Here is an 18,145-nt window from a genome sequence, read left to right as displayed (position 1 = left end):
GTGGTCACAGGCATGTCACCTCAACAAGGGTCAGCCTTTCACCTTGCCCCCAACCAGGCAAACTATCACAACAGATGCTTCAGACTATGCCTGGGGGGCACACATGGCAGGACAATGCATTCAAGGCATATGGACTGCAGAACAAAGAAAACTGCACATAAATCAAAAAGAGATGCTAGCTGTACAGAAAGCTCTGACAGCCTTCAAGGATCTACTACATCCAGGACAACTTGCAATAAAGACGGACAGCACCACAGTAATGTGGTACATAAACAAACAAGGGGGCACACATTCCTACCCCCTTTGCAGGCAAGCAATGACCTTAAGGAACACAGCTCTGGCCTACCAAGTCCAGTTACAAGCTCAGTTCCTGCCAGGACAGAAAAACACATTGGCAGACGACCTAAGCAGAAACATCAAAGATCCCCATGAGTGGAAACTAGACCCACAAATATTTACAATGATAACTCAGAAATGGGGCCTTCCAAATATAGACCTGTTTGCCAGTCCTCAAAACTACCAACTGACAAAATTTTGTACAAGGACATTCCACCATCAAGCTTGGAAAGTGGACGCTCTCTCCTTCAGTTGGAAAAACCTGACAGCATATGCCTTTCCACCACTACCTCTTCTCACAAAGGTTCTTTTGAAGGTCAAAAAGGAGAAACCACGACTGATTCTCATAGCCCCAGACTGGCCACACTACTGGTACCCACTATTGAAGAATATGGCTCACAGCCCACCATGGATATTGCGAGATGTTGCACAAAGGACTTTCCTTCTCCTCGATTAAAATCCATGCTTCAGCTATTTCAGCTCACTAGGACACGAATCCACCTTTATTTTCAAATCCTCTTCTAAGGCAGTTCCTCAGAGGGGCAAAAAACATTAGACCACCTAGAAGAGCCTCTACACCAACATGGGACCTCAACTGTGTTCTGGAAAAACTAACGTTACCTCCCTTTGAACCAGCTTTCTCTGCAGACCTTCAATTCCTATCTTGGAAGACTGCCCTGCTCCTGGCAATAACTTCTGCTAGGAGAGTCTCAGAATTACAGGCACTAATGGCAGTGGAACCTTTCCTCATTTTTCATCAAGACAGAGTTTCTCTATGAACTAATCCTTCCTTCATGCCTAAGGTGGTTTCCAGTGTAGCTTTAAATCAAGCCATCCACCTACCCACTTTCTTCCCCAATCCGCAGAACAAAGGTGAGAGACTCTTGCATACCTTGGACATTCACAGGCAGCTTTGTTACTACTTGGATAAAACTAAGGCTTTCAGAAAAACTGACCAGCTGTTTGTATCCTATGCTACAGCTTCTCAAGGGAGGGCTATATCCAAACAAACCATTTCTAAATGGATAGTCCATTGCATACGGTTCTGTTATACCCATCATGGGAAACCAGTTCCTCCTACCGTTAGATCCCACTCTACCAGGGCAACAGCTATCTCTGCAGCCTTTCTCAGGGGGGTTCCTACAAAAGAAATTTTAGAAGCTGCTACTTGGAGTTCTGTACACACCTTCACCAAACACCATCACTTACCTCTTTACTCTAAGTCCAGGGCGGGCTTCGCCACTGCAGTTCTGCAGGGCCTCATTGCCTCCACTAACCCTCTATAATACTTCCCCCCTACCTTAGCTTTGGGATTCAACCCAAGTGTGATGACTGCAGCAGGGTAACACGATGAACATAGTAGAGTTTTGTAACTACCAGTAGATGTTTGAGTGTTCACCCTTCTGCAGTCCAGGTTACCCACCCTCCATCCCCTCTGATCTACTGGCTAAATCTCTGCTATGCCTTACTGATGTATTTGCTTATAGCTGAAGGGATTTTGTGTTTGTGCAGTGTTCACACCATTTGGTACTAATTCTGATCACTCTTTTGGGGGCACCTGACATCTGGGGCAAGAAAAACTGAAGAAAATGGCGTTGGTTGAAATATATGTATCCCTGGCACACTGACGTCAGGGATGAGGTGACAGCAACCGACGTCGGACCAAGACTTTGGAAATCCGGCCGACTGCAGGACCGCCTGACGACAGGATAACCCAAGTGTGATGACTGCAGCAGGGTGAACACTCGAACATCTACATTTATGGTAGGTACAAAACTGTACTTTAGTGCCCCTGGCCAGGTTACACATGAGGCTTCTGCAGTGGCTTCTCTCGGCCCAACGGTCCTTTCAGAAACTTCCCCTGTCCCATCTGATCCTACTCACTGATCGGTGCAAACAGGACCTCTGTTGGTGGATGAGTCCCACCAACTTGAACAAAGGGAATCCATTTATTCCTATGACTCCGGTTGCCACGGTGACCACGGACGCCTCCCAGATAGGGTGGGGAGTGCATTATCTGGGCAGGACGGTCCAAGGCACCTGGCAGGACCACGAGGTACATTTGCACATCAGTGTTCTAGAGATGAGAGCGGTGTTACTGGCGTTGCAAGCACTGCAGAGCTCTCTTACCCTAGGAACGATTGCAATTCACTCGGACAAACATGTCTGTTGTGTGGTACCTGAACAAGCAAGGGAGGAACCAGGTCTTACCCCCTTTGCAGAGAGGCCATGCGAGTGTGGCAGTGGGCAGTGTCTTCCCAACGGTTTCTAGTGGCAGCGCACATTCCGGAGAAGGCCAGTGTGATAGCAGACAGGCTGAGCAGAGCTATTCTGATGCCTTACGAGTGGTCCCTGAACCGCTGAGTCGCGGAGCAGATTTTCAGCAGGTGGGGTCAGCCTTGCTGCAACCTTTTCGCCAATCCCCACAATACCAAGTGCAGCAACTACTTCACTCTGATTCCCTCCACAGGGGGAGTCACCCAGGGACGCTCTAGTCCACGATTGGCCTCCCGGTCTGCTCTATACTTTCCCTCCATTTCCTCTGCTGCCAAGAGTGATCCAGAAAGCCATTTCCTTGGGAAGCAAGATGATTCTTATTGCCCCACACTTGCCTTGCCAAGTCTTGTTCTCCTTTCTTCATCAGTATGCAGTGGACAGTTCTTGGACTCTGGATCCTGCACCAGACCTACTAACACACATGTCGGGACAGTCCCCTCCCTCCATGAGGACCCTCAGGTTGACAGCCTGACTACTCCACTTCCATCTTTAGTCAGACTTCATCGTTTTTCACCTGAGGGTAGTACACATTTTATCTTCTCATAAATCTTCTACCAGGAATATTTACTCCAGCAAGTGGAAAAGATTTTCAATTTGGGCTCAGGCCAAGGGACTGGATCCTTTCACAGCCCCCATCCCTGCTGTCTTACATTTTTTATCCACTCTTTTTCAACAGGGTTCTGCTCCTGCCACCATTAAGGTTCAGCTGGCCGCTATCTCCAATTTTCATACCTCTTACCAACCTTCTCTCATGGCGCATAAGCTATGTAAGACCTTTCTGAGGGGCACCTTGTTGCTTCGGCCTCCGGTGTCAGAACCCATCATGCCATGGGATTTAAATTTTGTGTTACAGGCCCTGACATTATCACCTTTCGAACCATCTGCCACCTGTGATTTAAAATTTCTGTCTTGGAAAACTGCATTTTTAATAGCTATCACATCAGCCAGACGGGTGTCGGAGATTCAAGTGTTGTCCATCAAATCCCCGTATTTAATATTTCATAAGGACAGGGTTTCCTTGAGACCTAATCCATCCTTCCTTCTGAAGGTAACCTCTGCCGTTAACATCAATCAGTCCATTGAGCTGCCAGTTTTCTTTCCTCAATTTTCCAACAACGAGGAGTTTAAGTTTCATCAATTGGACGTACACAGGCAGCTTCGTTTTTACTTACACAGGACAAAACAACTTCGTAAGTCTGACCAACTCTTTGTGTCCTTCTCAGAAAATAGAACAGGTTTCCCTGTTTCTAAGATTACAATTTCCAGGTGGATTTCTGACTGCATCTCCTACGCTTACTCGTCAGCAGGCAGGGAGTTACCGTTCCCTGTCAAGGCTCACTCCACCAGGGCTGTTTCCGCTTCAGTAGCTTATCACTCCAGACTATCCTTGGATGAAATTTGTGCTGCGGCCACGTGGGCTTCTCCCCACACCTTCATTACTCATTACAAATTAGACGTGGCTTCTAGGGGCCGGGTTTCCTTTGGTTCCACTGTTCTCAGGAGCGTCTTCTATTGAGCCTCCCGGGATAGAGGTGCTAGGGACGCTGTCCCGTGAGTAAGAATGTAGGCGAGATTGGACCACATAACATCTACAAGTTATGTACTCACCATAACGCTTGATGTATGTGGTCCATCTCGCCTCACATTCTTACGTTCCCTCCCACCTTCCCCCCTCCTGGAGGATTTGGAGACGACATTTGTTCAGTACCCTTCGGTATTGGTTATTTTTTCTTTGCTGCCCTGGTTAGTGTCCTACTCTTTTGACTGTGGTTGTGCATGAGGTGTGACTATGAGCTGCTGCAAACTAGATCTGGGGTTGTGGAGCGGTGCAACATGGGATACCAGGTTAGCCCAGCCAATTAGAGACTTCGTGCTAGAAAAATATAAGTTGGCCGAGTCGGAGACTATGTTCAGCTCCGAACCCGTGAGTAAGAATGTGAGGCGAGATGGACCACATACATCAAGCGTTATGGTGAGTACATAACTTGTAGTATTGGAGCCTCGGATACTATTCCTTCAGATGGGTCTGGAGCCACTGAGCAGGCACCGGCTTCTGAGGGTGTATTCAGACCTAAACATCTTTACATTAAGCTAACCTCAGCTTCAAAGGCAAAGACTAAAGCACCTAAAGCAAAGAAACAAACTCAAGAGCCACGTGGACAGGCCTCTATGCCCAAAAAACAGATGCTCAAAATGGCCGAAGACTTAATTACTTTGATTAGGGGTTCCCATCCCCCTCCTGATAAGAGGCCTAGGCAAGAGTCTGACTATGAATCTTCAGATCAGGTTTCTATTTCTTCTGATTCCTCTTCTGACCAGGAAGTTTCTTTATCCCCCTATGAGGATTCTGATGCTGAAGAATCTATACCTTCAGCTTTTCCCCCAGAGGACTATTCTTTTGGGGAAACCTTGCATACCATAAGGGTGCATTTCCACTGGGAGAGCCAAGATTTTTTTAGTATCTAAAAAAGAGGCTCAGGGATTTCCTTTTACTACCTCAGCACAGGCCATTAGCCATATCACCTGTGTTAGATATTGTAGATGTGTTTTCGGAGTCTAGTCTTACCCCTGACTCCTTACCTCCAGCCCCTGTCTAGCCTGGCAGATGTTACAGGGTTCCTGACTCTCATAAATTCCTTTTTAAAAACCCTGCTGCAGACCCAGAAACTATTTCACAGGGTCACAAAAGAGTTGAGGCTTCCGCTGCAAAAAAAACCCTACCCCCTCTGACAGAGATTCTAGGGCACTGGATAGATGGGGAAAAAAGGTTTACACATCTGCTACCTTGGCTACAAGGGCCTTAAACTGTCAGTTTCACATGCTCTGGTATCAGCAACATGTCATGGCATTGCTTAAACAAAAAATGTTATTAAACTCTGAATATGCAGAAAACACGGAAATGCAGGATTTATTGCATGCAGCTGAACAAGTTGGAAAGCATACTTTGCAATGTGGTTTTGATTCTTTGGAGGCCTCCTGCAGGGCCGCAGTTACAGGTTCTGTAATTAGGAGGCATGCTTGGTTAAAGGAACAAAATCTGCCTGATCATGTCAAAGTTAAATTATTAGATGCACCTTTACAGCATGATACTTTGTTTGTTGTTAAGGCAGAGGCGGTGTTAAAGAAAATAGAGGACAAGGCTAAATCTATGCATTTTTTTACAAGTACAGCCACTTAGGTTTAGTGGACACTGGCCTACAAAGAATTGGTCCTTTCCTGCGTCAGACAGAACTCAAAGGCGCGGATCCTGATGCCCTAGAGGCAGATCCCAGGCACAAGGTTCCTTCAGGTCAATGCAATGGGGTGCTTCTACCTCCAAAATTGGAGAAGACAAATCACAACCATACAGGAAACAGTCCCAATGACTTCCCCCTGCCTGCACCAAGCACTTATCTCCTGGCAGCACCGTTGGGGGGAAAATTAGCACTTTTTTCTCAAAATTGGCACATTATAACCCAGGACAAGTGGGTTCTAACTATCGTGTCACAAGGGTACAAGTTCCATTTCCATACCCTGCCAAATGCAAGCGGCTGGCCAGATCTGCCAAAAAAAATCAATGGGCAGAGGCACAAAAACAAGTCCCATCCCTCATGGACATGGGGGCCATTCAACGAGTACCAGAGCAAGAGCAGGGACAAGGATTTTACTCGACTGATGTTCATCGTGTTTCACTGCTGCAGTCATTACACTTGGGTTATCCGGCCATCAGGCTGTCCCGCAGTCGGCCAGAGTTCCAAAGTCTTGGTCCAGCATCAGTTGCTGTCACTTCTTCCCTGACGTCAGTGCGCCAGGGGTATATAAGATGCAGCCAACGCCATTTTCTTCAGTCTTTCTTGCCACGCGGTGCCCGAAGCAAAAGCAGTTTGCAAGTGCCGGTCGGCCGACTCCTGAGATTTTCAATTCAAATTTCAGAACCGAAGTCTTCAATAAAGCTAAGTACCCCGTTGGGGAAACTCTTTCTTGCCTCAGACCGATATCAGTAAAAGTTAATAATTGTATTTCTTGTGGGAAGCAAATACTCATAAGGATTTTCATTCTTACTGTATTTCATGCCTAGGCCCAGACCACGACGTCACTAGTTGTCGGTTTTGTGCTAGATTTAACAAACGCACTATTAAACGTCTGTTTGATTTTGCTCGCCATTACTTTGGCCGAAGGTTTAATTATACCATGCCATCAGAACAACCGACAACTGGAATACACAAAAAACACAAAGACAAGGATAAGGACAGGCATCCGAGGTCCAAAACTGACGAAGCCTCTTCTAGGCCAGTCGCCGGTTCTCAGTGAGGCGCTTTCGCAGCCCCTGACACCCGCTACCTCAGAGCCACAGGCCACCTCCGACTCCCACATGGAGTTGTCTAGCCCTCTGGATACACTCAAGGTGTTGGGCCTATGTAAACTAACCCTTCAGATGGGTCCAGAGCCGCTGAGCAGGCATCGGCTTCTGAGGGTGTTTTCAGACCTTCACAGCTTACCATAAAAACTACAGCCAAGTCTAAGCCTCCATTAAAGACAAAGAAGCAAGTACAGCATTCACCTGGACAGGCCTCCATGCCTAAAAAACAGATGCTCAAAATGGCCGAATACTTAATTACTCTGATCAGGGGTACCCATCCCCCTCCTGTTAAAAGGACTAGGCCAGGATACAGACTATGATTCCTCTGACCAGGTTTCCATTTCTTCTGATTCCTCTTCAGACCATGGATACTCCTTACCCCCCTATGAGGACTCAGATGCTGAAGAATCAATTCCTTCAGCCTCTCCTCCTGAGGATTATTCTTTTGGGGAAACTTTACATACCCTGAGGGAGCATTTCCATTGGGAGGACCAGAATTACTCAGAATCCAAGAAAAGGCTCCGAGACTTTCTTTTATTACCTCAGTACAGACCCCTTGCTATTCCGCTAGTGCTAGATATTGTGGAGGATGTGTTCTCTGAATGCAGTTTAAATCCTGATTCTTTGTCCCCTGCTCCAGTCAAGCCAGACAGGTACTACAGAGTCCCTGACTGTCACAAATTTCTTTATAAAAACCCTGTTGCTGACCCAGAAACTATTTCCCATGGTCCCAAAGGGGTAAAGGCTTCCACGGCTAAGAATCCAGTTCCCTCTGACAGGGATTCTAGAGCATTAGACAGATGGGGGAAGAAAGCTTACAAATCTGCAACTTTAGCAGTGAGAGCTTTAAATTGCCAGTTTCACATTGTTAAATATCAACAATATTTAATGTCTCTGTTAAAACAGAAAATGACTACATTTTCAGAACATCCTGACTATAAGGAAATGCAGGATTTATTGCATGCAGCTGAATAAGTGGGAAAACATACTTTGCAATATGGTTCTGATTCATTAGAGGCTTCCTGTAGAGCAGCAGTTACAGGATCTGTGATTCGAAGGCATGCTTGGTTAAAAGAACAAGGTTTACCTGATCATGTTAAGGCTAAATTATTGGATGCTCCTTTACAGCAGGATATTTTATTTGGAGTTAAGGCAGAAGAGGTATTAAAGAAAATTGAGGATAAGGCAAAATCTGTGCAAACAGTGAAGGATTTCTTACAGGTACAGCCACCTCGATTTAGCAGAAATTGGTCTTCAAAGAATTGGTCCTTTCCAGTGTCAGACAGACCACAAAGAGGCAGATACAGACACCCAAGACGCAGATCTCAGCCCCAAGGCTCTTGGAGACCATGACAGTGGGGTGCTTCAACCACAAAACGAGGTGAAGACAAGTCACAACCTTACAGGAAACAGTCCCAATGACTTCCCCCTTCGAATGCCAAGCACTTACCGTTTGGCAGCTCCCTTAGGGGGAAAATTAGCACTTTTTTCTCAAAACTGGCATATAATCACCCAAGACATATGGGTTCTGAATATTGTCTCTCCAGGTTACAGGTTCCACTTTCACACTCTACCAAGGCTAAAAGGAATGCCAGACCTGCCACAAAATCAGTCAGAGGCACAAAAACAAATTACAGCCCTCGTGGACATGAGAGCTATTCAAAAAGTGCCACAACAGGAAGAGGGACAAGGATTTTACTCAAGACTTTTCTTGGTCCCCAGAAAGGACAAATCCTGGAGACCCATACTAGACCTTTCTACTCTAAATACTTACCTGGATGTTCCGAAATTCAAAATGTTGACACTACAACAGCTTCTTCCCATGCTGGGCAAGAAGGCTTGGCTTTTTACTTTGGACCTCAAAGAGGCATGCCTGCATGTCCCTATTGGACAAAATTGCAGAAGATACCTCAGATTCATAGCTGGTTCAATGCATTACCAATTCTCTGCACTGCCCTTTGGCTTATCTACTGCGCCCAGGGTCTTCACAAAGTGCCTGGCACCAGTAATTGCATTTTGCTGACAAAAAGGAAATATATCCATACCTGGACGACTGCCTTATTCAAGCAGAGAACAAGGACATTCTTCTAGAGCATCTGGCATTTGTAAAAAGGTTGCTAATTTGCCTAGGGTACATGGTAAACGAAAAGAAGTCAAAACTAGTGCCCTCACAAGAGATAATATTCCTGGGTGCCAGCTTAAATACAATGGCCCAGATGGGTTATCTCACGCCAGACAAGCAAGGACAACTGACTCAGTACTTTCAATTGATGGCAACAAAAACCCAACTCCCTGCAAGAAAAATTCTGCAGGCCTTGGGATCCATGGCATCCTGCATACTACCAATTCCATATGCCAGACTGCATATGAGGAAATTACAGTGGTACCTAAAAAGTGTTTGGATTCAACACTGTCACAGTTTGGAAGCAGTAGTACCACTAATTCCCTGCCTACAGCAGGAGTTTCGATGGTGGGCGCAAGCATGTCGCCACAGCAAGGGACAGCCTTTCACTCTACCCACAGCCAGGCAGACACTAACAACAGATGCTTTGGATTACGCCTGGGGAGCACACATGGCAGGAAAATGTATTCAGGGCAAGTGGACCGCAGACCAAATGGATCTACACATCAATCAAAAAGAGATGTTGGCTGTACAAAATGCCCTAACAGCTTTCAAGGACCTCCTGCATCCAGGACAACTATTATTAAAGACAGACAACACCACAGTTATGTGGTACATAAACAAGCAAGGGGACACTCATTCATATCCCCTATGCAGACAAGCCATGACCTTGTGGAACACAGCTCTAACATATCAAGTTCATCTACAAGCACAATTCCTGCCAGGAAAGAAAAATACTCTGGCAGATGACTTAAGCAGAAACATCCTGGATCCTCACGAGTGGAAATTAAATCCACAAGTATTCAGCATGATAACGCAAAAATGGGGTTGCCCAGACATAGATCTTTTTGCCACCCCAATGAATTGCCAACTACAAAAATTTTGCACAAGGACTTATTACACACAAGCATGGAAAGTGGATGCTCTGTCGTTCAGCTGGAAAAGCCTAAAAGTTTATGCCTCCCCACCACTGCCTCTCCTTTCAAAAGTACTCCTAAAAGCCAGACAAGAAAAAACATAGATGATCCTGATTGCCCCAGACTGGCCACGCCAGCACTGGTACCCAATCTTAAAGAACTTGGCTCAAGGTCCACCATGGATTTTACCTCAAACTCCGCACCTTCTGACTCAACAAAACAATCAGATCCTGCACAGTCAGCTCAAAACCTTAAACCTGGCTGCATGGCAGATTCATTAGTCAAGCTGACAACACCTCTCTCTAAAGCTGTTGTGGATGTCATTTTGGAGGCCAGGAGGTCTAGCACCAGGAAATCTTATTCAGAAAAGTGGAAGAGATTCTGTGCCTGGAACCAGGCTCAAAGCTTTGACCCTCTTGTCCCAAATATTCCTCAGATATTACAATACTTAACTGAGATGCTGGACAAAGGACTATCCTTCTCATCCATTAAGATCCACGCATCTGCCATCTCGGCTCATTACAACACAGATCCTCCTATTTTCTCTCATCCATTGCTAAAACAGTACCTCAGAGGGGCTAAAAACATAACACCACCCCGGAGAGCACCAACACCAAATTGGGGCCTCAGTTCTGTCTTGGAAAAACTAACCTTACCTCCTTTTGAGCCAGCCAATTCAGCAGAATTAAAATATGTATCATGGAAAACTGCTCTGCTTCTTGCAATAACCTCAGCACGAAGAGTCTCAGAGTTACAGGCTCTAATGGCAGTGGAACCTTTCATCATTTTTCACCAAGACAGGGTTTCTTTAAGAACAAACCCATCATTTATGCCTAAGGTGGTATCCAGTGTGGCTCTTAACCAAACTATTCACTTGCCAACTTTTTATCCAAATCCCCAGAATAAAGGGGAGAGACTTCTGCATTCCTTGGACATACACAGACAATTATGTTTCTACTTGGACAAAACAAAAACTTTCAGAAAAACTGAGCAATTGTTTGTAGCATATGCTGCAGGATCTCAGGGAAAGGCAATTTCAAAGCAGACCATTTCAAAGTGGATAGGACACTGTATCCGGTTCTGCTACACACAACATGGGAAGCCTGTACCTAGTAACCTTAGGCCACATTCCACCAGGGCAACAACCACTTCAACTGCCTACCTTAGAGGAGTACCTACCAAAGATATTTTGGAAGCTGCAACTTGGAGTTCAGTGCACACCTTTACCAAGCATTATCACTTGCCTCTTTATTCTAGATCCAGAGCTGGCTTTGCCACTGCAGTACTGCAGGGCCTCATAGCCACCCCAAATCCTCTATAAAACCAGCCACCCTAACTCAGCTTTGGGATTCAACCCAAGTGTAATGAGTGCAGCAGTGAAACACGATGAACATAGTACAGTTTTGTACCTACCATAAATGTAGATGTTAGAGTGTCTTCACTGCTGCAGTCCGGGTTACCCACCCGCCATCCCCTCTTTCTTAGCTGGAACTTATCTATACCTTTCAACCCTATACTACCTATGTGGTGTATTTGCTGGTAACTGAAGGTTTTGTTTTTTACCTTTATTGTATGTTTTATTAGCAATATGTATTGCCTACCTATTTGGGGGCACCTGACATCTGGGACAAGAAAAACTGAAGAAAATGGCGTCGGCTGCAACTTCTATACCCCTGGCGCACTGATGTCAGGGAAGAAGCAACAGCAACTGACGCCGGACCAAGACTTTGGAACTCTGGCCGACTGTGGGACCGCCTGACGGCAGGATAAGCCAAGTGTAATGACTGCAGCAGTGAAGACACTCGAACATCTACATTTATGGTAGGTTCAAAACTGTACTTTCTTGGTACCCAGAAAAGATAAGACCTGGAGACCAATACTGGACCTATCTATTCTGAACACAAGAACGCTTGGCTGGTGACTCTAGACCTAAAAGAGGCATACCTGCATGTCCCAATCAGACAATTATGCAGAAGATACCTCAGATTCAAGGCAGGCTCAATGCATTACCAATTCTCTGCACTGCCCTTTGGCTTATCTACTGCGCCCAGGGTCTTTACAAAGTGCCTGGCACCAGTAATTGCATTCTGCAGACAGAGGAATACAGATATATCCTTACTTGGACGACTGTCTAATTCAAGCAGAGAACAAGGACATTCTTCTACAGCATCTGGCGTATGTGCAAAGACTTCTAACATGCCTAGGGTACACAGTCAATGAAAAGAAATCAAAACTAGTACCCTCTCAAGAGATAATATTCCTGGGTGCAAGCTTAAATACAACTGTCCAGATGGCTTATCTCAAGCCAGACAAACAAAGGCAACTGACTACCTGTTTCAAAATGTTGGCAACAAAGGCCCAGTTATCTGCAAGAAAAATTCTGCAGGCTTTGGGCTTCATGACATCTTGCATCCTACTAATTCCATATGCAAAACTGCATATGAGGAAACTTCAGTGGTACCTAAAAAGTGTTTGGAGTTAACATTGCCACAGCCTGGAAACAATGATTACTCTTATTCCCTGCCTACAACATGAGTTTCGATGGTGGGCAAAGGCTTGTCACCAAAACAAGGGACAGCTGTTCACATTACCCCTAGCCAGACAGACACTAACAACGGATGCATCAGATTATGCCTGGGGGGCCCACATGGCAGGAAGATGCATTCAGGGCACATGGCCCTCAACCCAAATGCATCTACATATCAATCAAAAAGAGATGCTAGCTGTTCAGAATGCCCTGACAGCCTTCAAAGACCTACTTCATCCGGGACAACTACTGATAAAGATAGACAACACCACGGTCATGTGGTATATAAACAAGCAGTGGGGCACACATTCTTACCCCCTTTGCAGAATAGCCATGACTTTGTGGGACAGCATTAACTTACCAAGTACATGTGCAGGCACAATTCCTGCCAGGAAGGAAAAATACTCTGGCAGACGAATTAAGCAGAAACCTCATGGATCCCCACGAGTGGTAGCTGGATCCAAAAGTTTTCAGCATGATATCAAGGAAGTGGGGATGCCCGGACATAGATCTGTTTGCCTCCCCTCACAACTACCAACTAAAAAGATTCTGCTCAAGGACTTATCACAGACAAGCATGGAAAGTGGACGCCCTATCTTTCAGCTGGAAAAACCTATACGCCTTTCCACCACTGCCTCTCCTGCCCAACGTATTCCTAAAGGCCAGACAGAAGAAGCCAAAAATGGTACTAATTGCCCCAGACTGGCCCCGTCATTACTGGTTTCCAGTCCTAAAGAACTTGTCCCAATGCCCAGCTTGGACCTTACCTCAAATACCTCAACTGTCCCAGTAAAACAGTCAGATCCTGCACAGCCAACTCAAGACTTTAAACCTGGCAGCATGGCGGATAATGTAGTCCTACAAAACACACATCTCAGTAAAGCTGTGATGGATGTCGTTTTGGAGGCCAGAAGGCCTAGTACTAGAAAATCCTATGCTTGAAAATGGAAGAGATTCTGTGCTTGGAACCAGGCACAAGGAACTGATACAGCTGTGCCACATATTCCTCAGATTTTACAATACTTAACTGAGATGCTGGACAAAGGCCTATCTTTTTCATCTATTAAAATTCATGCCTCTGCCATTTCGGCTCATTACAATACAGAACCACCAATCTTTTCTCATCCCTTATTAAAACAGTACCTCAGAGGAGCCAAAAATTTAAGGCCTCCAAGGAGATCACCAATGCCTGCATGGGACCTCAACTATGTCTTGGAAAAACTCACCCTGCCTCCTTTTGAGCCAGCTGGTACTGCTGATATAAAGTTTTTATCTTGGAAAACAGCTCTGCTCCTAGCAATAACTTCTGCAAGACTAGTTTCAGAGCTACAGGCACTCATGGCGGTGGAACCTTTTATCATTTTTTATCCAGACAGGTCTATCTGAGGACAAACCCAACATTTATGCCTAAGGTGGTATCCAGTGTGGCTCTTAATCAAACTATTCATCTGCCAACTTTTTATCCAAATCCACAGAACAAGGGGGAAAGAATTCTGCATTCTTTGGACGTACACAGACAGCTTAGATTCTACTTGGACAGAACCAAAGATGTTATGTGGTCCTATTCGCCTACATTCTTACCCGTGGTTCGGAGCCGAATATAGTCTCCAACTCGGCCGATTTTACTAGCTCAAAGTCTCTCATTGGCTGGGCTAAGAGGATATCCCATGGTGCACTGTTCCATATCCCCAGATCTCGTTTGCCGCTTGTGTAGCTCGGACGTGGTCTCTCTTGGCTGTGGCTAAGTACCTTCTTTTTTGCTATTTCTCATTGAGAAATTTGTTAGTTCATACCGAAAAGCCATTTTAAAAGCTATTCTTGATCACTAAACTGTGTGCGATTTCGTGCTTGAGTGTGATGGTTGTTTTTCGGTATTCCTGACTGTTCCAGCGGGCTAGGCCCATTTTAGTTAGAGGACCTAGTCCTCCCCTCTGTTGTTGGATAAACCTTTGGTGTCATTGTGTTTTTTCTGTGTAATCCCTAGAAGAACCGTTTTAGTTAGAGGTTCTTAGACAGTGTTTAGTATTGTTTTTCCTGGTGTTTCTAAATTGTCTATTAACCGTTTCAGTTAGAGGTTCTCAGAGTGTGCTTAGTACGTTTTTTCTGGTGTTCTATATTGTGTTTTTCCCACCCTTTTTATAAGTTGCGTCTAGGTGTCTCGCTAGCGTTAATTATAAAATGTCCAAGAATCAGAAGGAGCATAAGCCTTCTGGCTTTAAAAAATGCTCCAAATGTGGATATAAAATGTCCATCATGGATGGACACTCTGTGTGTGTCTACTGCCTTGGAGCCATCCATTTACAGGAGTCGTGTAGCTTTTGCCACGCGTTCAGTCCTAGGGTGCTCCAGGAGAAAAAAAAAATTTAATATTAAAGGGACTTCTGAAACCATCATTTGAGGAAGCTATAGACTCTGCTTCTAGGACTCAGTCAAAATCTAAAGCTTCCAAGTCTAAGAAAAGGTCTCCGGCTCCACTGTCCTTGGGGCCGCAGGAGGTGTCAGTGTTATCTGAATCGGCTCCTATTATTCTTGAACCCGTCTGGAGCCGGTCGCCCAGTTTGTGGCATAGTTCACCAGAAAAGAGATCCCAGTCTCCATCTCTCTCCTCCAAATCCTCCAGGCTTTCTGATTTGGATGTTGATAGGGTAGTGCAGAGGCTCCTGCAGTCGCCGGTGTAGGCCAAATTGTTCTCAACTCCGGAGCCAGTTCCTATGACCGTGTCGATGATTCCTCCTCCGAGCACATCCTTGTCGTCAGGGCCGGTATCTCCACTCCGAGTGATGTTCCTGCGCCGGCTCTGATACCCCCTCTGGGTCTATCTGTGCCAACCTCGGCTCCAACCATGTCGGTTCCGTCCACAGGGTTCGAGACTCGGGTCTCTTCGGTCGGGCCTGAGGGGGATAATTCAGGACATCTGTCAGTTCCGAGTCTCCCACTCGGTGCATCGGCTTGGGGGACCCTGGTCCCGGTCGTGGCCTCTGAGGCCGGTCAGTCCTCGGACTCGGGGGGACCTGCATTCAAGGCCATGCAGAGTGCGCTGGCCAGATCGTCAGCTACATCACCCTGGTCGGTCATTCCGTCCCCCACCACCCCGGCGAGAGCTTCTGACACTCACCTATCCATGGACAGTAGAGCGCCAGGTCCTAAGGATATCCCCATGAGTGGTCCCCAACTTTCTGAGGGTCTCCCAGAGTCCATGCCTGAGGGGCCTCCTAGAAAGAAATTGTGCAAGAGGAAGCACATAGACTCCCAGGACGAGTCTCTCGCCTCCGATAATGCCCTCGAAGAATCGGAAGGGTCCCTCAAGTCTTCCTCTGATGATGTTTCCTTCTCCGATATCCTGGAGGTACTGAAACAGAGGAGACTGGCCTTCCAAAACTCCTTCCGAGGAGGAGTCAGTATTCCTTAAGGCTTTTGGCGCTCAACCCTCCACCTCCTGGGTGTCTCCACCCTTTGATGAACTTCTTGATCTCATTTGTCGAAGAGTGTGGGAAAACCCTGATTCTGTGGAGCCTGTGCCCAGGCGTCCCAACAAATTCCTATCCGCACCCCAAGGAAAAGAGTTTCTGTCAAAAGGAGTCCCTGTAGATGCCATGGTGGTGGCGCCAGCCACCCAGAAGGAAGTTGCTGAGTCTTCCTCATCGGTCCATCCTCCTAACAGGGAATCTAGGACCATGGACCGGTACGGGAAGCATACCCTATCTTCAGCAACCTTCACTTTCCAGTCGCTGAATTATTTGTCTCACTTCACTCGGCTCCAGAGAGATCTCCTCAAAGAGTTGGGAGATACTCTTGCAGGTAACATACCTGAGGCGGTGGCTCAGACAGTTAACTCACAAGTGTCTACCCTCAACTCCATCGCTAACTCGTCCGTGCGGCTCATTTCTTATGCAGCCGAGGGAGCGAGTAGGGCAGCGAGCTCAGAGGTCACCCTTAGAAGGCAAGCCTGGCTGCGCCTGTGTCACTTCGTGGAGGCCTTCAAGTCTTCCTTCACTGATGCCCCATTTGACGGTTCCTCCTTGTTTGTGACCAAAGTGAAAGACACTGTCACCAGGTGCGAGCAAGAAGGAAAGACCCTGTCTGCTGTAGGGGTCCGTTTTTCTCTTCCTTTTAGGCCTTATCCCAAGCCCCAGTGGGGGGGGGGGGGGGGGGGGTGGTTCAAGAAATCAGAGAAGTTTTTCCCTGCCGCACAAGGTGAACCCCCCTCCAGAGGGCAGTGGAGGGGGGGTTACTCAGGGAGACGTCTCCCCAGAGGCAGAGGGGGCCCCCCGCAATTCCGGAGACCAAGACTCCTTCCGTGGCTCTCCATACTCTCATTCCTGAGGGTGTGCCCGGCTGCACTTATCCGGAGCCAGTCGGTAGAGCATTACCCAGGACCGTTGGGTATTAAGGATAATTTCCGGAGGTTACTGCATCCCATTTTCTTCTGTACCCCCGCCAATAAGAAAAATCCCAGATGTTCCACCCAGTCAAAGGGATCAAGCAGCCTCAGAGGTCTCTCAGCTGCTAGAAAAAGGAGCCATCCAGCAAGTCCCCTCAGACCAAATCGGATTAGGGACTTACTCAAGATTCTTTTTGTTGCCGAAAAGAACAGGGGACCTGAGACCCATACTAGATCTCAGTCAACTCAACAATTACGTACACAAGTCCAAGTCCCTTATGGTCACACTACAATCGATTCTCCCATTGTTGGGAGAGGAAGTATGGATGTGCTCCATCGACTCAAGGATGCTTACTACCATGTCAAAAAGGACAGAGCATCCAGGAGTCACCTACACTTCCGGCTGGGAGCCAGTCACTTCCAGTTTCAAGCCCTGCCCTTTGGTCTCAACACAGCCTCCAGGGTGTTCACCAAATGTATGGCAGTGGTGACGGCTCACTTGAGATGTCAGGGATTCCAGGTGTTTCCGTACCTGGACGACTGGCTCCTTACCGCCCCCACCAGGCATCAACTAGTTCAGACCAGGGACGCTACCATCAGCCTATGTCACCAGTTGGGCATAACAATAAACTGGGAAAAATCTGCCTTATTGTCCTCACAGCGTGTCACCTTTATAGGAGCAGAGTTGGACACCATTCGAATGCGAGCATTCTTACCACAGGAAAGGATCACAGCATTGCAACAATAAATACACATGCTGATGCCCCTGAGACAAGCGAAGGCAAGACTGGTTCTACAACCCCTAGGGACCATGGCGGCAACTATCATGTTGGTCCCTCTAACGAGAGTACACATGAGACTTCTTCAATGGCTCCTCTTTGTCCAATGGTCTCTCCAAAGACTCTCACTATCTCATCCCATATTACTCACAGACAGGTGCAAGCAGGACCTCCGTTGGTAGCTGTGCACCAACAATTTGAACGGGGGAAAGCCCTTCGTTCCTCCCGTCCATGTTGCCACGGTGACCACGGATGCCTCCCAGATGGAGGGGGGGGGCATTATCTCGGCAGGACAGTCCAAGGCACGTGGCAGGAATACGAGATACATTTGCATATAAACGTCCTGGAGATGAGAGCAATGCTTCTGGCGTTGCAGGCACTTCAGGAAGTTCTTCCTCTAGGGACTATTGCGATACACTCAGACAACATGTCAGTAGTGTGGTATCTCAACAAGCAAGGGGGAACCC

At 46.8% G+C, this 18,145-nt stretch overlaps 1 protein-coding gene across 1 annotated transcript in view; it reads left to right on the top strand.

Moving 5' to 3' along the window:
* Window positions 1-18,145, top strand: part of PTCH1 (patched 1) — a gene marked incomplete in the record, with an annotated part of 1,119,051 nt that overhangs the window by 1,056,045 nt on the left and 44,861 nt on the right.

The sequence above is a fragment of the Protopterus annectens genome, chromosome 17.part0, assembly GCF_019279795.1.
Source record: "Protopterus annectens isolate FY-2018-M chromosome 17.part0, PAN1.0, whole genome shotgun sequence".
NCBI lineage: Eukaryota > Metazoa > Chordata > Ceratodontiformes > Protopteridae > Protopterus > Protopterus annectens.
Note: the sequence above shows the minus strand (reverse complement) of the source record. Positions and strands in the feature narration are given on the sequence as shown.